Genomic DNA, 22,210 nt, shown 5'->3' with positions numbered 1-22,210 from the left:
CCCTAAACAAATACAGAAGAGCAGCTAAGTGGTGTGGTGCAGTAGATAGAACATGGGAGTCAGAAAGACCTGAGTTCAAATTTGACCTCAGACACTTACTAGCTGTATGACTGTGGGCAAGTCACTTAACCTTGTTTATCAGTCTCCTCATCTGTAAAATGAGCTGGAGAAGAAAATGGTAAACCACTTCAGTATCTTTGCCAAGAAATGGAGTCACTAAGAGTCAAGAAGAATGAACAACAAAAACAAATACAGAAACATGCATCATGGGAATAGCCCATTAGATTCATTAGGCTCCCCATGGAAAATTAAGATACTATTTAAAAATTACTGTCTATGGAATATGATATTTAGTAAGGCAAAAGAGCTTGGATTACAACCAAGGATCAACTACCTATCGAAAAGGAGCATGATCTTTCAGGGGTGGAGATGGATGTTGAACTTAATAGGAGACTTCCAAACCTTCCTGATAAAAAGACCAGAGCTCAACAGAAAATTTGATCTTCAAATACAAGACTCAAGAGAGACATAAAAAGGTAAATGGGACAGAAAGAAACAACATGTTATTAATAAAGGCAAACTGGGAAGATGACACTTGTAACTCTTGAGAACGGTATTGTTATTATACCATGTTAAAGGAGTATACATGAAGGGGGTGGGTATAAATTGACTTTGATATAATGATGAAAAAAATCTAATCAAGTGGGTTAAATGGATCCAAGTAAGTGAATTAATCTGATCTAAGAAAATGTACTGAGAGAAAAGTAAAAGAGGAGACAGACAAGGGTAAATTACAGGAAAAGACACAAAAACCTGTTATAGCACAGGGAAAGAAGAGAGGGGGGTGAGCATTGTTTGAGCCTTACTCCCATCAGATTTGGCTCAAGAAGGGAATAACATAATCAGGTATAGAACTCTAACTTGCAGGGGCAGCTAGGTGGTGAGCCTTGATAGACCTCTGGCCTTGGAGTCAGGAGGACCTGAGTTCAAATCTGGCCTCAGACACTTGACGCTAGCTGTGTGATCCTGGACAAGTCACTTAATCCCAATTGCCTCATCAAAAAGCAAAGAAAGAAAGAAAGAAAGAAAGAAAGAAAGAAAGAAAGAAAGAAAGAAAGAAAGAAAGAAAGAAAGAAAGAAAGAAAGAAAGAAAGAAAGAAAGAAAGAAAGAAAGAAAGAAAGAAAGAAAGAAAGAAAGAAAGAAAGAAAGAAAGAAAGAAAGAAAGAAAGAAATCTAACTTGCCCTATGGGCAGTAGGAGGGGGAAAGGGGAAAGAAAAGGGAAGGGAGATAGAAGGGAGGGGAAGAAGTAGTAAGAGGAAGGGGAAGGAAAGGGATGGGGGCTAATAGAAGGGAGGCAGGACTGAGGGAGACAGTGGTCAAAAGCAAAACACTAGTGAGGCAGGAAAAGGAGAAAGGAAAAAGAAAAGCATAAAGGGGAGGGAAAGGATAGGGAGAAAGACAGATAGTAATCACAATTGTGAATGTGATGTGTGAATGTAATGGAATACTATTGTGCTATAAGAAATGATGAACAGGCAGACTTCAGATAAACCTGGAAAGACTTGTATGGTTTGATGCTGACTGAAGTGAGCAGAAGCAGAACACTGTGCAATGACTACTATTGATAGACTTAGTTCTTCTCAGCAATGCAAGGATCTGAGACATCACCAAAGGCCTCATAATGGAAAATACCATCCACATCCAAAGAAAGAACTATGGAGTGTGAATGCAGATCAAAGTATACTATTTACTTTTTTTTTTCTTCTGTTGTGTTTTGTTTCCTCTTTCCGGTGATTTCTCCTATTGGTTCTAATTCTTACAACATCACTAATGTGAAAATATATTTAATAGGAATGTATATGTATAGCCTACATCAGATTGCTTGCCATCTTGGGGAGAGAGGTGGAGAGGGAAGGGGAGAAAAATTTAAAACTCAAAAGCTTATGGAAGTGATTGTTGATAAATCAAAATAATTTTTAAAAATTTAAAAAATTACTCTATTCACTTGCCATCTGCACTCGGTGAGCAACTCATAGTAATATCATGGAGAAAGGTGCCATTCTACTTCTCCCTTTTCCTTCTAACTTGGCTGGAATTTTCCATTGGTAAGAGTCACGTTGGTGGTCCTCTTCTCCAAAGAGCACACTCCCTTCCCGCCCTTGCCTAGCTGAGGTATTACTCTATCCTCCCAGTTCTGAAGGTGAGACTGATCCTGAGACAAGGCCCTGGGCCAGGGTAGGTGGGGATCACTTAGCCCTACAACTCACCCTTCCCACCTCAGATAGGAATTGCTGGAATGGCTGGGGAAAGTCCTGACCACAGAGGAGTTCCACCAAAGCCAATAGGAAAGGAAAATTCCCCAGCATGCACTAGAACAGAATTGGGTCAGTGTCCAGCTTGTGTAGCCATAATGTTGGATTGTTCTTCCAACAAGACCTTCTCCATTGGCTCTGGGAAGGGGGAGCAGAAGTTTACAGGGGTTCTCAAAGTGTGGTCCAAGGACCGGTGAGAGTCTCAACCTTTCAGAGGGTCCACAAAGTCAAAACTATTTTCTTAATAATAATAAGACAATATTTGCTTATTTAAATACTTCTCCCTTTTCCAAGTATCTATCTGTGTAAGGCCAGATTTTCTTCATACATTTCAACCACACAGCAACACATCTCAATAGATTGAATGCAGTAGCAGATGTGACAATCCTGCTGTCTTCTATTAAGCTAGACATTAAAGAGATATGCAAAGATATGTAAAACAATACCACTCTTCTCAATAATTTTTCTTGTTTTGGAAAATGTATATATTTCATTAAAATATGTCAACATGTAATGGATTTGCTATTGTTTTTAAATGGATTAATAAATATTTTAAATGAACTAATAAATAAGTATGTACAATTTTTATCAGTTTTAATTTGTAATACAATAAATATAAAGTTATAACCCAGATAAGCAAAAGCTTTTTGGGGTCCTCAACAACTTTTTAAAAATGTGAAGGGATCATGAGGCCAAAAAGTTTGAGAATTCCTGACTTGCTATCTTGGAGTCAGTCCAATCATGGCAACCAATTAGAGGAGCTCTCTGTGTCCCCAGAATAAGATTTACCTTCATGAAAGTTTTTTTTTTTAATTTTTTTAATAATAATTTATTTATTTTGAGTTCTCAACATTCACTCCCACAAGTTTTTGAATTCCAAATTTTCACCCCATTTCCTCCCTCCCCCCACCCCAAGATGGCATGCATTCTGAATACCCCTTCCCCTGGTCTGCCTTCTCTTCTATCTCTCCCCCCTCCCTTCTCTTATCCCCTTCCCCTTCTATTTTCCTGTAGGACAGGATAGACTTCTGTACCCCATTTCCTATATTTCTTATTTCCCAGTAGCATGTGAAAACTTTTTTTAAACATATGTTTTTAAAACTTTAGGTTCATGAAAGTTATATTTAGACAAAGACACATTCCCTCTAATCTCATCAAGTTGATTAAACGGGTGAATGAGAAGATACTCATCAAATTGATCCTGAACTTCCTTAATAAACTTTTTTAAAAATATAGAAACCTCTTTTATATACTACACAATTAGAGTTTCTATTTACCCTTTCATATCCTACTCCCTGATTGTATTTTACATCTAACCCTTTAAGGTTCACAACCTACTCTCTTTTTTTCTTTTTTGCTAGGCAATGGGGTTAAGTGACTTGCCCAGGGTCACACAGCTAGTACGGTCAAGTGTTTAGTCTGAAGCCGGATTTGCACTCAGGTCCTCCTGACTCCAGGGCTGGTACTCTATCCATTGTGCCACCTAGCAGCCACCTAACTGCTCCCTACAACCTACTGTCTTTATGACAACCTTGTAAGGTGGTTGTTCAGTCATGCCCTACTCTTTGTGACCCCCGTTGGGATTTTCTTGGCAAAGATACTGGAGTGGTTTGCCACTTCCTTCTCCAGCTCATTTTGCAGATGAGGAACTGAGGCAAAGAGAGTTGAGTGACTTCCTTACACAGGTAGTAAGAGTGTCTGAAGGCAGATTTGAACTCAAGAAGATGAGTCTTCCTCATTCTAGGCCCAGCAATCTATCCATTGCACATCCTAGCTGTAAGGTAGATAGTTCAGATTATTTTACAGCTAAAAAAAAATTGAGGGGGAATTGACTTACCCAAAGTCACACAGTAGAATATAAAATCAAAGGGGCAGCTAGATTGCACAGTGGAGAGAGCAACAGCCCTGGAGTCTGGAGGACCTGAATTCAAATCCAATCTCAGAAGCTTACTAGCTGCCGGACCCTGGGCAAGTCACTTAATCCTAATTGTCTCCAAAAACAAATAAACAAACAAACAAAACTAATAAGCCAATGGGGTGGGTATTTCAAGTACTATCACCTCCATTTTTACAAATGAGGAAAACAAGGCTCAGGGAGAACAGGGGAGATGCCCATCAGGATTCAGATGTCTTGACTGACTCCAAGTCCAGTACACAATACTGCCTTTCAAATCCACTATAAATTCCTTATCTTGGAACCACGTTTTAGTTGTTTGGTTTTTTCAGAGCAACCATGGCAATGCAGCAGAATTTGGTCACCCCCATTCCCTGGGCTCTAAACAGCAAGCATTTCTTTTGGAGCTTTTCTTATCGTGAGCTCCCAGCCTTCCTGTATCTGTCCATTCTGTTCTCCTCCTTTTCCTACTCCTTTCCTCCCCTTCTCCCTCCCTCCCTCCAGGATCAGCCAGCCTGCTAGCCTAACCTTCCTGTCATTCTGCTGCAGCACTTAGACCCTAATACCTATTTCCTGTAGATGCTGGAAGCCTTCTGACTGGTTTTTTAACTGTCTTGTACCACTGACAACTGCCAAACTGTGGGTTTGCTTGGTCACATTTATTTTCTTTTAAGTAATCATCGTTTTTTACTATAATATATATTATTTGTACAGCATCACAGTATGGTCTATCCCAAAAGCTGCATTAATTAAAATTTAGTGTCCCCATAGAAGGAAATGGGAAGCCACTCTAGTATCCTTGCCAAGAAAACCCCATGGACAGTATGGGTGTACGAGATCACAAAGATTCCAATACAACTAAATGACTGAACAACAAATGTCCCACTAATGAGAGAGGTGATAATCCTGCTGTGCTCTGAGATGATCACTGAACTTATCTGGAGTTATGTTTTCACTACTGGGCACTATATTTTCTTTTAATTGTCATAAATTTAACAATTAACTTCTTTGATACTTCAATGGACCTATAATCTCTCATGGATATAAGTACCCTTTTCCCTCCAAGGGTGCAGATTGCACAACCCATTCATTGCTCATCTGGTTCATTCCAGACACGGTAGATAGACAACATAAGGAAACAAAGATGGGAGAAAGGGAAGGGGAAAAGCATTTATCAAATGTCTACCATAAGGGCAGCTAGGTGGCACAGTGGATAGAGCATTGGTCCTGGGGTCAGAAGGACCTGAGTTCAAATTCTGCCTCAGACCAGACACTTGACACTAGCTGTGTGACCCTGGTTAAGTCACTTACCCCCAATTGCCTTAAAAAAAAAGTCTATTATGTATCAAGACCCTACTATGTGGAGACCTATTTTTTTGTGCCAGGCACTGTGCTCAGAGCTCAACAAATATTATATCATTTGATCTCACAACCCTAGGAAGAGAGGTGCTATTATTATACCTACTTTACAGATGACAAAACTGAGGCAGACAGAGGTTAAGTGACTTGTCCAGGGTCACATAGCTATTAAGTATCTGAACCCTGATTTGCACTCATATCTTGTATGTCCAGAACAGCAAGTTGGTCAATATGGCTGGAGGAGAGCAGTATGTAAGAAGACTGAAAAAGCAGAAGGAGCCATGAAGAAATTTTAATAGCCAGTATGATTCTAGGCATAAGAGAAAACCACCACAGTTTATCAAGCAGGAGACAAGGATGTGCCAGTAAATATTCAACAACTGGATCTCCAAAAAGTACTCCCCAGTATACTTTTAAGCTTAATCTGAATTCTAAACATTTTCTTAAATCTGGGCAACCAATGGAACAATAAATCAAGCCCTGATTTATAGTTTGGGGATCCCAAGGTGTAATGCCTGCACTGACAATTTAACAATCAGCTAGTGAGAGCCAGCTTGACTGACTGCAGCACACCTGTGGAAGGATGTAACATGATTAGACCTGCATTTTAGGAAAATCACTTTGTCAGCTATATGAACATAGGATTGGAGTGACAACAACTGAGTTATTAAGGGCCTGAATTAGGATGGTGACTATGTGAGTGGCAGAATAACAAAGAAATCCATCACATCGAGATCCCACTTTCCTAGCTCCTCCAAAAAGTTCTAGAGCACATACCACACGAACTCCTCTGCATGAGTCATTTTTCTGGCTCAGATTGATTTAGGGAGACAGAGATATCTCAGAGGAATAGACATATACAGACAGAGACAGAAAATATGAACCTCTGAAAAAAAGAGGATCAGCATTTTAAAAAAAAAATTTAAACAGAAAGAAGAATTTGAAATGGACACTGAGCCAGAACCCAGGGAGAAAAGAATTAAGTGGAAAAGTTTCACTACACTGACTGACCTGCTGTTTGTCTAATGCGACCCTCCATCCTCCATTTCTTCATCTTTGTACGGTAGTTGTGGAATGCTTGACCTTCTCACTCTCATCTCCAAGTTAAGTCAATTTTTATATTTAACAAGGTCAATTCAATAGTGGGTATGAGGGAGGATAGCAAAAAATATTTTGGAAAATATTATTTAGTGGTATGAAATGAGACACCAAAAACTTGTTGGACACCTGGACACTTAAGTTCTTCCTTTCTTCCTTCCTTCCTTCCTTCCTTCCTTCCTTTCTTTCTTTCTTTCTTTCTTTCTTTCTTTCTTTCTTTCTTCCTTTTTCTTTCTTTCTTTCTTTCCTTCTTTCTTTCTCTCTTTCTTTCTTTCCTTCTTTCTTTCTTTCCTTCTTTCTTTCTCTCTTTCTTTCTTTCCTTCTTTCTTTCTCTCTTTCTTTCTTCCTTTTTTCTTTCTTCCTTCCTTCCTTCTTTTCTTTCTTTCTTTCCTTCTTCCTTCCTTCCTTCCTTCCTTCCTTCCTTCCTTCCTTCCTTCTTTTTTCCTTTTTGCTATTGCCAAAAAAAAGTACTTGCTAAAATTCATGTAGACATGAACTTCTTCCTTTTAATATCATACTCAGTATATAACCTTAGTAATGAAAGTATTGTGACTCATTGTATATTGCCACACTGCTCCATGAAAAGCTCATAATGGAGAGCCAACAATACTTTAGAACTGGCCACTGCATCCTTTTTAAAAAAATTTTTTTTTTAGGCAATTGGGGGTTAAGTGACTTGCCCAGAGTCACACAGCTAGTAAGTGTCAAGTGTTTGGTCTGATGCTATATTTGAACTCAGGTCCTCCTGACTTCAGGGCCAGTGTTCTATCCACTGTGCCACCTGGCTACCCCTGGCCACTGCATCTTAAGAGACACTAACAAACTGGATCAGGAACTAGGATAGCATGTCACAGAAGTACAATTGAAAGATCTGGGGAAAGTTTCACCTGAGGAGTGAAAGAAGTAAAGCAAAGCCTAAAATACTGAGTACAAAGAAATTTGCAAACCAATTCAGATAGAAATATTTGAAAAAAAAATCATGTCCCCCTTATGTCTTTCATTGGGCATGTCTTATCTGAGCCTACTTGATTGTAGGTTCCTGCAGAGCTTTGTATTTCACACACTTTGCACATAATAGATACTCAGTAAATGTCTATTGATTACATGAATGTATGAATGAATGGTACCAGTTTCTCCAGTTAGAAGAGAGCATAGATTGGTTGGGCGTTTTTTTAACCTCTCTCATTTTACAGATGAGGAAACAACATCGAATTTAGAGGGGTTACTTAGGGTGAGGCAGGACTGACTAGAAGCCAAGTCTTCTGACTTCTAGTCCAAATTTATGGTTCTATATGCATCCCTTGTTTTCTTCAGGGACTTCAAAGGGTCCGTGAAGGGGCCATTGGAAGACGCTGGTTTTGAGAAAGGATTTTAAGAATGCAGGAAGGAAAAAAAATTTAAAAATTAAAAAAAGAAGGGAGGAAGAAGGGACAGTCATAGGAGTAGTGGACGGGTAGTGTAAGTTAGGTGAGGTAGGATTTCTCCACTGCTCCCCTTCTCTCAGCTCAGTTGATATCATCATAGAATGTCATCACAAATGATGAGGTTTTAATGTGTTAACAAAACTAGCATCCTATGATCTCTTTATAAAGAATGAATATCCTTAGAGGGGGAAGGGGATAAGAGAAGGGGGGGGAGAAATAGAAGGGAGGGCAGACTAGGGGAAGGGATATTCAGAATGCATGCCATCTTGGGGGTGGGGGGAGGGGCAAGATAGGGTGAAAATTTGGAACTCAAAATCTTGTGGAAGTAAATGTTGAAAACTAATAATAAATAAACTTAAAAATAAATAAAAATTTAAAAAATAATGAACACCTCTCTGAGTAAAGAAGGACACAATTCGGGTTAGCTGAACAAATAAATTAGCTATGCCCCTAAGAATTTTTTTTTTAAACTAAGCCTTGGGAGATTTCAACTAGATTGTTGTGAGACTAGAAGAGGGAATTTCTCTTTCATTAGCAATGTAGTTTTTGAAGATGAGTCCCTCTGGCCTCTCAAGATTCTTATAACTTTATCTCTACCTACCTTTGCAGCCTTTTTACACAATACTCTGCTTCATGTATGCTACACAGGCTAATTTGTTGTTCTAATAGGACCCTTCATCTTCCATCTTCACAACTTTGTAATGGTGGAATGCTCGACTTCCTTCTTCCCCACCCCTGAGCTTCTCTGACTTCTTTTATTTCATTTTTTGAGGCAATCAGGGTTAAGTGACTTGCCCAGGGTCACACAGCCAATAAGCATTTGAGGCTGGATTTGAACTCAGGACATCCGGACTCCAGGGCTTGGTGCTCCACCCACTGTGCCACCTAGCTGCCCCTACTTCTTTGAAAACTCATTTCAAACCTCACCTTTTTGGTGACTACTTCTCCCATCTCCTCCCCCAATAGTGCTTTCCCTTCTGAGATCACCTTCCATCCACTCTCTCTGTATGTCTTGTAGGTACCTAATTATTTAGATACCTACATTAGAATGTGAGTTCCTTGAGAGCAAAGACTGTTTTTGCCTTTCTTTTGCCAGCACTTAGTATAGTCCCCAGCTGCTAAGATCTTAGTTGTTTTTTCTTTTTTAACGTTAAGATTCAAGCCAGTTTTTACACTCTCCAAGCCACCATCATCAAGATGCTTCTTAATTCCTTTTCAGTTCCTGCCATCAGAGTGGTATCATCTGCATATTTGAGATTGTTGCTATTTCTTCTAGCAATCTTAATTCCAGCTTTTGATTCATCCATCATGGCATTTCGCATGATGCACTCTGCATACAAGTTAAATAAAGCGACAATATACAGCCTGTCGTGATCCGTTCTCAATCTTAAACTGATCAGTCGTTCCATGGTTGGTTTTAATTGTCGTTTCTTGGCCGGCATATAAATTCTTCAGGAGACAAGGAAGATGAGCTGGTACTCTGATCTCCCTGAAGACTTACCATATTCTATTGTGATCCACACAGTTCAAGGCTTTAGTGTAGTCAATGAAGCAGAAGTTGATGTTTTTCTGGAATTCCCTTGTTTTCTCCAGAATCTAGCGAATGTTGGCAGTTTGGTCTCTAATTCCTATGCTTCTTTGAAAACCAGCCTTCAGGTCTCTTCCCACTCTAGTGCATCCTACATACTGCTACCAAAGTCATTTTTCTTAAGCACACATCTTTCTGTCATTCCCTTAATTAACTCCAGTGGCTCCCTATTGCCTCTAGGGTGCAATAGAAACTTGTCTGTTGGCTTGTAAAGACCATCACAACCTGGCCCCAACTTAGCTTTCCAATCTCAACAGACCTGACTCCCTTGCACACTGTTATCTAGACAGACAGCTCTTCTCCCTTTTCTCCACACAGGGCACTCTATCACCTTTCTCTGTGTGTGCCTTTGCATTGGTCATTATACATTTGCCTAGAATCCTTCTCTTCTCACCTCCACCTCATTGACTTCCTGGATACAGAGACAAAAGGTCCCTGCCCCCAAGAATCATAGGCTCAAATTCGGAACAAGTTCCAAAGGGCAATCAAACTGCATACCCTCTGTCCCAGCAATACCACTACTAGGTCTGTATCCCAAAGGGAGCATGAAAAAGGGAAAAGGACCCACATGTATTTATAGCAGCTCTCTTGGTAGTGGCAAAGAATTGGTAACTGAATGGATGCCCATCAATTGGGGAATGGCTGAACAAGTTGTGGTATATGAATGTAAAGGAATACTATTGCAATATAAGAAATGATGAGTAGGTGGCTCTCAGAAAAACCTGGAAAGACTTACATGAACAGATGCTGAGTGAAGTAAGCAGAACCAGAACACTATACACAATAACAGCAACATTGTGCAATGATCAACTTTGATAGACTTGGCTCTTCTCAGCAATACAATGACAAATTGTATGCAAAGACAATTCCAAAAGACACATGATGGAAAATGCTATCCACATTCCTGAAAGAACTATGGAGTCTGAATGCAGATGGAAGCATACTATTTTCACTTTTTTCATGATTTTTTTTCCTTCTGCAAATTGTAATTTTCTTTTTTTTTTTTACAAACTGTTTCTTCTTTCACAATATGATTAATACGGAAATGTTTTATATGATTGTACATGTATAACCTATATCAAATTGCTTACTGTCTTACAGAGAGAGGGAGAGAATTTGGAACTCAAAATTTTATTTAAAAAAAGGAATGTTAAAAACTGCCTTTATATGTAGTTGGAAAAAAATAAAATACTATTAAAAAAAAGAATCATAGGCTTAATCATGATTCTAGAGTGCTAGTGATGAAACATGCTACCCACCTTGAGGTCCTCTACCTTGAAGTCATTACCAGAGGTTAATGCAGGTGACCTCTGTCACCTTCTTGACAGAGGAGTGATAGATTGAAGATTTCCTTCAAGACCCACTTAAAATTTCACCTTCTACAGGAAGCCTTTCCTCATTCCCCTTTATTCTAATGCCTTTGTTCTTTCCAATTTATTGTGTGTGTACCTATATCTATACACAAAATCTTGTGTGTATATAGATGTTTGCATTTGTCTCACCCATTAGACTGTGATCTCCTTGACAGCAGGGACTGTCTTTTCCCTTTCTTTGTATCCCTAGTAAGTAGCACGGAGCCTGACATGTAAGTAGACATTTAATGAATTGACTAACTGAAGATGCAGAATGAGACATATTTTTTTTGGACATGGCCAATGTCAGAATTTGTTTTGCTTAGCTATGTATATTTGTTACAAGAGTTTTCTTTTTTTCTTTTTTCTCCCAAAGAAAGACAGGAGGTAGGAGGGAAAGGAAATCTAGAACAGGAGTTTCAAGCCTCTCAGCCCCACTTGGGCTCCCTAGGGAGAAGAAAACAGAAAACCAAAAGGAATCACAGACCAGCAGAACAGCTTTGCAAGTTTCACGTGGACTTTATTATATACTTGAAAAGCAAGCTCTGAACAATATTGACACTTTCATATACAATCCTCTCTTGTTCTACTTATAGATGGAGATGCTCACTTTATTTGGTGTTTGTTAAATTAAGAACACTTTTTTTAAGTAAAAAAAGAATCATGGGATCATATATGTCTGGAAGAGACCTCTGAGGCCATCTTGTCCAACTTACTCATTGTACAGATAAGAAAACTGAGGCCCAGGGAGTACTGAGTGACTTAATCATAACTAACTTTTACATAATGATTTAACCCCTTTACAAATATTTTCTCTTTTGAACCTGACAACAACCCTGGGAGGTAGGTGTTAGTACTATCTTACCCATTTTACAGATGAGGAAATTGAGGCAGACAAAGGGTTAAGTGATTTGCCCAGGGGTCACAAACTGGTTAAGCTTCTGAGACTGTATTTGGATGTATCTGACCTCGGGTCTTCCTGACCCCAGGCCCGGCTCACAATGCCCTCCCCAGCCACCCCCTTGCTGACTTGCCCAAGGCAAGACAGCTCTCTGACACCAGAAGAATTCGAATCCCGGTCTGGTAGCAGATGGAAGAGGCAGCGGCCAGGTACCTTTGCAGGCCAGGGCAAGTCACCTGTCCTTTATGCACAGTGGGCTCCCCTGAGGACCCAGTCTGGGAGTGTACGAGATCTCAGGGACAGGGCGGTGGGGAAGCCGAGAGCTCCGGAGGAGGGGGGAGGCCCCCGCGGGGAGGAAGAGGAGGCGGGGCAGTCCCGCCCTGGGAGGAGGAGCTTGGCACAGCCGGGGGCGGGGCCTCTAGGTTGGCGGAACCCTTTTCGGCCCCTCCCGCGCTGCCGCCCGGACGCATTTCGCCGGCACACAGCCGCCCTAGCGACGGGCGCCTCGTTGCTAAGGGACGGCCTGAAGAACGGATTCCTGTGCGCATGGAGTCTGGAAGTTGCAGACCCCAGGCCTCCTCTCCAACCCTGCCTCAGCCTCTGATAGTGCGTACGGAGTGGGGATGAAGGTGGTAGGGAACGTGGGAGGGGGGCGGGCTAGGGAGGAGAGCCGAACGCCTGCAGCGTTGGGACACCGATTCCCGTACCAGAGGCGGGGGCTGGACAGGGCCCCCACGAGACTTCCCCCCCCCCCGGTCAGACTGTAGCCCCACAGCGGAGGGGCGGCCACCGAGGTTCCCCCTTCGCGGCCCTCGCTGGATGGTGCCGGGGCGAGGCCCACGGCTCTGGACTGGAGGACTTGGGTTCAAATCCAGCCTCGGCCATCTATGTGCTCTTGAGGTTAACTTCCCTGAACCTCAGCTTCTTCATCTGTGAATGAGAGAATAGAACCCCATGACTCACAAAAGCCCTTCCAGCCTCAGATTATAGTCCTAAAAGATTAGATAACCGTTAAATCCCAGCTTCCAGCTTGAATCTTTATGAGCTAATGACCTCCATCGTTCTGCCTCTCTCCCCTCTCCCGCCTTTGTTGGGTTTCCTGGCCCCTGATGGGGGGGGTCCTCTAGAAGTAAGGCTGATACCCCTTCTCCTTCCCTGTCTCCCTCTTTCCTTTTCCCTCCATTAGTCACCCCACGGGCCCTCATGATGCCTTTTACTGGCTCTTTGTGTGACGCTGGGAAATCACTTCCCTTTTTTAGGTCTCAGTTTCCCCATATGTAAAATGAGGAGGTTAGATTAGATGGTGTATAAGGGCCTTTCCAGCTCTGACATTCTATTACTCAGTGAGTCATTCTTTTATGTGTGTGTATTTATGTGTGTGTGTATAATATATAGTTTAAAATAGGTGAAATTGTCATCACAAAACTAGAAACTCCAAAGAAACAGATTATCCAATGAATGGATGAAATAACAACATGTTAGTGGAATCTAAAATTACCCTGAAACATTTATGAGGAGGATGAACTAAATTACCTCTGAGGTTTCTATGCATATCATTTGTTCCTAAGAATGTTTGCACTACTGTACATTTTTCCAATTGGAAAAAATGAAATTAATCTCAAAATTTGAAAAGTTCTTTTGAAAAGAAAGGTTATTTTATAAAACTTTTTGCTATGGAATTATATGGCCAATGAGAAAGAATAACTAAATATATTATTACTAATTGCAGTGACTAGCAAGGGGCTATCTGAATCACTTCTCCCAGAACAAACTTTGGAAATCTTCAGATATATCCATTTGCCACACAGATTTAGTTAGGATTTGGGGTAATTTTAAAAGTTATCTTTTTATTGTAAAGCCCTACAAATGCTTTTTTAAAAAATAAATTTTATTTTATTTTCAGGTCTGCATTTTCTTCCTCCTGCCCCCCCCACCCCCCCCAAAAGAAAGAGAAAGAAAATTTATTATGACTATACAGTCAAGGAAAACAAATTCCCACACTGGCCAACTCGAAGATGCTTTTTACAAATAAAATGTTGGCACTTGAAGAATTAAGAACCCAGTCAAATTATTTCAGAATGAGACCAGTGCAATTACAGTACCAAATATAGGGGGGGGAAATGCCATTTTTGTTTACTTTTTAAATATTTGTCATAGTCTTGGGAAAAGGAATAATTTGGTAGATTAGGAGTCCGGACATCTTGTCTACTTCAGCAAACATTTAAGCAGCATCTGCTATATGCAGAGTACTCTCTAGCCACAATTGAGGTGTATCCCTAGAAACAGTTCTTCCTAGAGGAAATAAGTAGAGATATTCACAAGGCAGAGTTTCTTTTCTTGGGGCTGTTGCTTCCCATGAATTCCTTCTTATCTATCTGGAGAGACCAAACCCCTTTGGAGAGGAGGAGGGGAGTGATTCCCCTATCTCTGTTTAGTTCTCCTAACTTCATAGAAATCTGAGTCCAGGTGTCTGGTTTTTTATCCCCCTCCCCTCCCACCTTCTGTAGAAGATTACATCCTCAATCATCTCCTCCTTCTTTTCTCTGAAATCTTCGGCCATTTCTCACTTCCAGGTTCATTTCTTCTGCCTTCAAACATGTTACCTAAGCCTTTACTACCCTTAAAAAACCTTCACTAATCCTACCATCACACTGAAGCTCTTATCCTCTGTTTCTCAACCAAACACCTTGAAAAAGTAGTCGATGCTAACCGTTTCCATTTCTTCTCCTCTCACTGAGCTGTTAACAGCTCTTTGCAATCTGACTCCTGACTTCTTTAAACTGGAGCTGCTGTCTCCAAAGTTATCAATGTTCCCTTAGTTGTCTCATCTGCAGTCCTCATCCTTCGTCTGCTTTTAGTACTCTTGGTGATTCTCTCCTCATGAATATTCTGTCTTCTCTGGGTCCCCATGATCCTCCACCTCCTGTCTGACAGTTCCTTCTCAGTCTCCTTTGCCAGCTCATCATCCGTATTACACACCCTCATCTGGAAGTGTTCCCCAGGGTTATGGCGCACACTCTCTTCTCTGTGCTCTGTCTCTTAGTAACCTCATCAATTTTCACGAGTTTAACTACCAGCTATGCAGATGGCTCCCAGTTTTTCCCCTATCTTCAGTCTTGCATCATCAGTCATGTATTAGGCATTTCAGACCAAATGTCCTGAAGACACCTCAAACTCAGCGTGTCCAAAATTGTGCTCATCATCATCTCCCCCAAACCTTTCCTGCTCCAAACTTCACTGTTTCTGTTGAAGGCATCACCATCGTTCAGGTTTTTCCACCTATATATACAATCAGTCACCAAATCTTGCTGTTTCTGCCTTCACAACATATCTCATAACTGATCCCTTCTTTCTATTCATGTAGCTACCACCTTAGTTCAGGCCTTCAACCCGCCCCCCTCCTGAATCCATAGGTTATTACAGCAGCCTCCTATTTTGGCATTCTTGCCTTAAGACTTTCACTACTCCAGTCCATTCTGCACAATTGCCAAAGTAATTTAACTTATGTACAGATGTAACCATGCCAATCCTGTAAAACTCTCATTATCTCTAGGATAAAATATAAACTCTCTAGTTTTTAAACCTCTATGCATCCTGACCCCAAGCTATTTTTCTAGCTTCCCTGGACATTACTCCACCTCCTGAACTCTGCTCTCCAGCCAAACCCACCTTCTCTCTGTTTCTTTCATATGACACTCCTATCTCCCATCTCTGTGCTTTTACATTGGCTGTTCCACACGTGGGGCACACTCCCCTCTTACCTCCTCCTCATAGAGACCCTTCCTTCCTTTAAGACACTATCTTCTTCATGAAACCTATCCTGTTCCTGCTATTGTCCTTCCTCACAAACTACCTTGCATTTAACTACTTTGTATATATTTGTATTTATTCACTTTATACTTAGGCTGTATATAATATGTATTTATTGTCTCCACCAATCAAATGTAAACTCATTGAGAGCAGGTACAGTTTCACTATAATTGGACCAAAAAAAGCACCACTTTATGCAAAATCTCTCAATAAAAAAATAGGTTTGTGGTTCCTCCTATTGGTTTTAATTTTTACTTACAACTTCACTAATGTGAAAATATTTTTAATGGGTATGTAAACGTAAAGCCTATATGAAATTGTGTGCCGTCTTGGGGAGGGGGGAGGGGAGGAAGGGGGAGAAAAATTTTCAACTCAAAAGCATATGGAAGTGATTGTCGATAAATCAAAATAAATTAATAAAATTTAAAAAAAAATAAAGGTAGATAGCCTAGGTTTCTGATACATAATTATATTATTTAAAGTCATGGTTCTTTCATTCCATTTAGGGGTTATTCTTTTATCAGAGGCTCTCCCATAATAAAGAGTTGCTGTTCCTTTTGGGGAATTTTTCCCTATCTGACTTTTAGGAAATAATTTGACTTCCTTCTTGAAAAAATCTGTGGACATCATTCCTGGATGTCATTCAATGTAGTGGCACCAACTCCCTTTGCCAGCCTGAAACTCAGAAAATTAATCAAATGAAATTTATTTGAAAGATTAACCAATAGGATTTGTGGTGCACCTCTGGGATAGTAAAGAAACCATCTGCTAAAAAAAAATAGGTTTGAGGCAAAATGCTGAAAAATTTGGTGACACATTAGGACAAAAAAAAGATAGGAACCTAGTTAAAAACAGTAGCCCAGTTTTGTTAATGTCAAATGGTTAAGAAATACACAAATACTATCACAGATAGTGGACACTTCCTTGGACTGCTGCTTGACCTCCCTCTCACCCCCCTCACCCCTTTTCAGCAGCACACAAGGAAGTAGTTGGGAGGGCTGAAACTCTGAGCTTCTGCCTTAAGGTCTTATCAGAAGGGTTTAAAAATGGTATGGATCAGCCCTTCTCTGCCCACAGCTCCTGCTGCGCCAGAAGTACAATAAATATGGCACTGTTACCTTGACAGACATCTCAGGTTTGCTTCTAGAAGTTGACTTTGGAAAGGTTACTGCTTGTGAGTTATTGCAAAATGATGTAGTTTTCTGCATTCTCACTCTTAGTCCCTGGAAGAAGTTGGGCAGAAGCAGACTTGAAATTAGCATGATGTTCAAAATGTTCCCTAATGTATCAATCACATTGGAACAAATTTACATTTTCAAAACAGTCATTTTAGCAGAACTGATTTTATTGTTTCATTCTTCATCCTTTTATCTCCATAGTTCCTGGCACATAGAAAGTGCTTAAATATTTATTGGTTCATTGATTCATTCATTCATTGGTATGAAAAGAGAATCAAAAGGCACCACATCTCTTAATTACTAACCCAGATGCCTAGTGGCAAGCCTTCTGACCATCTGCCCTTGCTTCTTCGTCGCTGGTAAAATTGTTGTTCTTGTAACATCCAGGTGATATATGACTTTTGCAGATCCCCAGGAATGCCAGCTCAGATGTGCCAGCAGGGGCAGGTGGCATTGGCGAAGGTGTTGACCGAGTGCTTTGAACCATGGGCAAGCTCCAGAGCAAAATCAAACATAACACCTACAGATACAGGTACAGTGACCTTGCTGTAACCCAGGGCTCCCCAGGCTTTCCAGCCCAGAGCCATATCACTAGCCAACACTTCACCCTTCCACTGAACAAAACAGCTTAGAGAGGGTGGCCAGGGAGGCTGAATTACCATCCCTTGAAGGACAAATTGATGTGTTCCTGTTGGGCTGGATAGGTCCCAAAAGTCTTGACATTGCTAGTGCCTCTTTCTAAGTTGGGAAAGCCTGCAAATCTTTGTGGAAAATTACCTGAGCACTAACAAGACCTGTTTATTTGTCTGTATTCAGTTTATCTGAGCATTTATAGAGAAATAACAACTCCCAGTTCTTAGCAAGCCTTTTAGTGTCTGATTGCCCCAGCATTTTCTGTGCTTATGTTGGCCCAACATACCCATTTCACTTCAGATCATTCCTTTCCCTAGTCCCAGTAGCTTCTTCCTCTACCCTCCTGAAACTTCCACCCTTTGATTTAACTGCCCTCTTTACCAGAACTGAAGGATACGTGGAGGAGAATGGATCTACTAAAGTGGTCCAGGAGTACAAACAAGCTCACACTGATGCTGTCAACTCAGTTACTGCTGTGAATTCAGACATTTGTGTTTCAGGAGGAAAAGATAAGGTAAAGATGACAGTGCCAGTTGTTCCATGGGTGAGCAGAATAATTAGAGTGGCTCTGGGAGAACAGATTTGATTAAATGTAGTTGATAATCTTAAAATTAGAATTTAAAAGTTTGGAGTTAGAAGTATCTACAGTCTGCAGTTACAGATTTAGGAACCATTGATTTGCTGAATGAGATTGTTCAGCTTGTTCTGTGCTGGTAGCTTTCTCTCTCAGGTTTGAGGAGCCATGTTCACACCTTATTCTAGCACTCCCCTCCCCATCATATTTTTGCATGTGATCGCTTTATTTCCTATGTTTTTTATATTTTCTTTCATTGTTTGGAGGCAGTTGGGGTTAAGTGACTTGCCCAGGAGTCACATAGCAAGTAAGTATGTCTGAGGTCACATTTGAACTCAGGTCCCCCTGACTCCAGGGCCACTGCTCTATCCACTACGCCACCTAGCTGCCATTATTTTTTCTTAAAAGTCCAAAAGTTCTGGAAAACGATTTGGACTTTTTCAAGAAAAGTAACTAAATTGTTTATGCCTTTTGACCTTCTCAGCATATGGCCTAAGAAGGACAAAGATAGAAAGGTACAATATATACCAAAATATGCATTGAAGCATTTTTTGTGTCAACAAAGAAGTAGACACAAAGGAGGTGCCCATCAATTAGGGAATGGCTGAACAAATTCTTCATCTGTGTTCATGGGCAGCTAGGTGGTGCAGTGGATAGAGCACCTAGAGTCACGAAGATTCATCTTCTTGATCTCAAACCTGACCTCAGGCACTTACTAGCTGTGTGACCCTAGGCAAGTCATTAACCCTGTCTGCCTCAGTTTCCTCATCTGTAAAATGATCTGGAGAAGGAATTGACCAACTACTCTAATACCTATGCCAAGAAACCCCAAATGGAGTCAAGAAGAGTGTGAAGTGACTGAACAACAAAGAACAAATCATGGTATGCAAATGTGATTTTTTTGGCAAAGGTACTGAAGTGGTTGACCATTTCCTTCTCCAGCTCATTTTACAGATGAGGAAACTGAGGCAGACAGGGTTAAATGACTTGCCCAGGGTCACATAGCTAATAGGTTCCTGAAGTCAGGTTTAAGATCAGGGTAATGAGTCTTCCTGACTCCAGGCTGGGCAGTCTATCCACTGTGTCATCTAGCTGTCCCCTGCAATAACATTAATGAAAAGAACAATTAAAAGAAGCCATACTCTAGTAATTATAATACTCAAATCTCAGTCTTGGAGAACTAATAATGAACTGCCTCTCTATATGGCAGAGAGTTGAGGCACTGCAGGGTTCAGAATGTTGTGTACATCAGTAGATGTGGTCACTGTATTGTTGTTTTTGCTTAACTTTTCATTTGCTACAAAGGAGATTCAATTTCTTTTTTTTTAATTAATTTATTTTGATTTATCAGTATTCACTTCCATAAGCTTTTGAGTTTTAAATTTTTCTCCCCCTCCCTCCCCAAGACGGCACACAATCTGATATAGGCTATACATATATATTCCTATTAAATATATTTTCACGTTAGTGATGTTGTAAGTAAGAATTAGAACCAGTAGGAGGAACCACAAGAAAGAGGAAACAAAACACGACAGAAAGAAAAAAACAGCAAATAGTATGCTTCAATCTGCATTTAAACTCCATAGTTCTTTCTTTTGATGTGGATAGCATTTTCCATCATAAGGCCTTTTGAGATGTCTTAGATCCTTGCATTGCTGAGAAGGGCTAAGTCTATCAATATTAGTCATTGCACAACGTGGCTATTGCCGTGTACAGCGTTGTTCTGGTTCTACTCACTTCATTCAGCATCAGACCACACAAGTCTTTCCAGGTTTTTTTAAAGTCTGCCTGTTCATCATTTCTTATATCACAATAGTATTCCATTACATTCATGTATCACAGCTTGTTCAGCCATTCCCCAATTGATGGGCATCCTCTCAATTTCTAATTCTTTGCCACCACAAAAAGAGCTGCTGTAAATATTTTTGTACATGTGGGTCCTTTTCCCATCTGTATGATCTCTCTGGGATGCAACCCTAGAAGTGTTATTTGCTGGGTCAAAGGGTATGCACATTTTTATAGCTTTTTGGGCAGGGTTCCAAATTGCTCTCCAGAATGGTTGGATCATTTCACAACTGCACCAACAATGTGTTCCAATTTTCCCACATCTTCTCTAACATTTTTCATTTACTTGTTTTATCATGTTGGCCAAGCTAAGGAGATTCAATTTCAAACAGGAATGAATGGGATATATTCATAACAAAACATATCAGTGACTTTTTTTTTGTCTTAATCTTAAGACCTTGAAACACAACAAGGTCTTAACATTGTTGTAAGTTTTATTTGCCAATAAATTAAAGTATATTCATAATGTTTTATTCTTTTGAACACTTTTAAAATTCAAAGCCCCCAAGAAAGGGCTCAGGTTCCCATTTAATCTTCAGATTCAGAACCTTCCTCATCTTGACTAATCTGGAAATAACGTAGTTCGTAAGTCTCCTTGTCAGATGCAACCACACAAAGCCAATCGTGAAGATTATTCTTAAGATATTTCTTGGTAAGATATTTTAAGTATCGTTTAGAGAACTGCTTCTCTGACACAGCAGTGATCTTATTCTTGAAGCATTCAATATGAACAACATTCCCTAGATTCCCCGTTTTTCCATTGACTTTAACTTTCTCCTTCAAGAATTGCTCAAGATTTCCAGAATCAAAGATTCCATCTTCAACTGGATGAGTAAGGTCAAGGTTAAACTTCCAAGTTGATCTCTTAGCCTTCTTATCTTTTGGCGGCGCCATCTTGCACACACTTGTCGCAGAAAGAGCAACTTTTTTTTTTTAAGGCCAGTGCATTAACCCTTAACTTCTGCAAACTGTCTTTTGAGTTTACTTTATTAGACCCTTTAGATTTCAGCTTAGCTTGTGTGGAGAGGAGAAAAGATGAGTAGGAGGTCATCTAGAAAGTGATGAGAAGTCAATGAAGTGAATTAAATGGAATCAGGGTGATATGATGTGTCAAAGGAAAGGGTGAAACCATTCACAGTGTGGAGGGATGAGGATGAAGAATACTAAGAGTAAGTGGCGTAAGGACAGGGGCCTGTGAACGATAGGTATAGTACTTGAGTATTGATTTGAATCAAAAGGTAGTGGTCAAGTTAAATGGTTCTAACTACTTTCTCCTCAGATGGTTGTGGCCTACAATTGGAGATGTGGAGATATAATGAAACAGTTCAAAGGACACGAACGGGAAATCACTAAGGTGTGTTCAATTTAATTCAACAGTCATTTTAAAATACCTGCTATGTGCAAGGTACTGCCCTGGACTCTGAAGATACAGAGGCAAATCCAAAGCCATCTCTGTTTGCAGTGTTTACAGGGGATGGGGGTAACCACAGAAGTGAACTTTATAGAAAGAAACAGAAAGTGATTTTTAGGATGGAGAGAATACTAACAACTGGGGGGATCAGAAAAGGAAGTTAGATCTGAGCTGTATGTGGAAGAAAGCCCAGATGAGGAGGGAGGGAGGGAAGGGGGAAGGAAGTACATTCCAGGCATATGGAGGACCCCTGGCAGAGGCACAAAGGCAGAGGGGCAGAAGATGAAATGTTGCATAGAGCAAACAGCTGGCAGGCCCATTGCAGGAGTGGAGAGTGTGTGAAGGGGAATGATGTGAGTCAGACTGAAGAGATAGGCAGAAGCCAGCCTGTAAAGGGCTTCAAATGCCAGCCTGAGGATTTTTGCATTTTATCCTAAAGGCAATAATAAGGAGCCAAATGAAGATTTTCAAATAGCAGAGTGGTATATGTGGTCAGATGTTTTATGAATATCAATTTGGCAGCTGTGTGGAGAATGGATTAGAGAGGAGAGACCAGAAGCAGAGACCAGTTAGCTATTAAAACAGCCCAGGTGAGTGGTGATGAATTGTCATTGTATAGGGAGTTTGTCCAACCTCTGGGGAAAAAAAACCCAAACTAATAAAAGAGTAGTTAGTACTACATAATTAGTGGTTCCATATTACTTGTAGAATTAACCATAAACTCTTCTGTTTGTCATTTAAAACTCTTCACAACCTGGCTCCAACCGGCCTTTCTAGCGCTTACTATACACAGCCCAGTCAAAATGCCATCTTACTGTTCCTGTCCCAT

General features: G+C 40.5%; 1 non-coding gene and 1 pseudogene across 1 annotated transcript; one reads left to right on the top strand and one right to left on the bottom strand.

The window, feature by feature from the left end:
• Positions 1-12,414: 12,414 nt before the first annotated feature.
• On the top strand, positions 12,415-21,566 carry LOC110193744 (uncharacterized). The gene is made up of 4 exons (XR_013484737.1): positions 12,415-12,536; positions 17,326-17,450; positions 17,936-18,065; positions 21,250-21,566. It is a non-coding gene; the product is annotated as an uncharacterized LOC110193744 (transcript).
• On the bottom strand, positions 20,428-20,882 carry LOC110193743 (ribosomal protein eL22-like pseudogene; annotated as a pseudogene).
• Positions 21,567-22,210: the final 644 nt, after the last annotated feature.

The sequence above is a fragment of the Phascolarctos cinereus genome, unplaced genomic scaffold (genome assembly GCF_003287225.1).
Source record: "Phascolarctos cinereus isolate Bilbo 61053 unplaced genomic scaffold, phaCin_HiC Scaffold_2;HRSCAF=192, whole genome shotgun sequence".
NCBI classification, from domain to species: domain Eukaryota; kingdom Metazoa; phylum Chordata; class Mammalia; order Diprotodontia; family Phascolarctidae; genus Phascolarctos; species Phascolarctos cinereus.
Note: the sequence above shows the minus strand (reverse complement) of the source record. Positions and strands in the feature narration are given on the sequence as shown.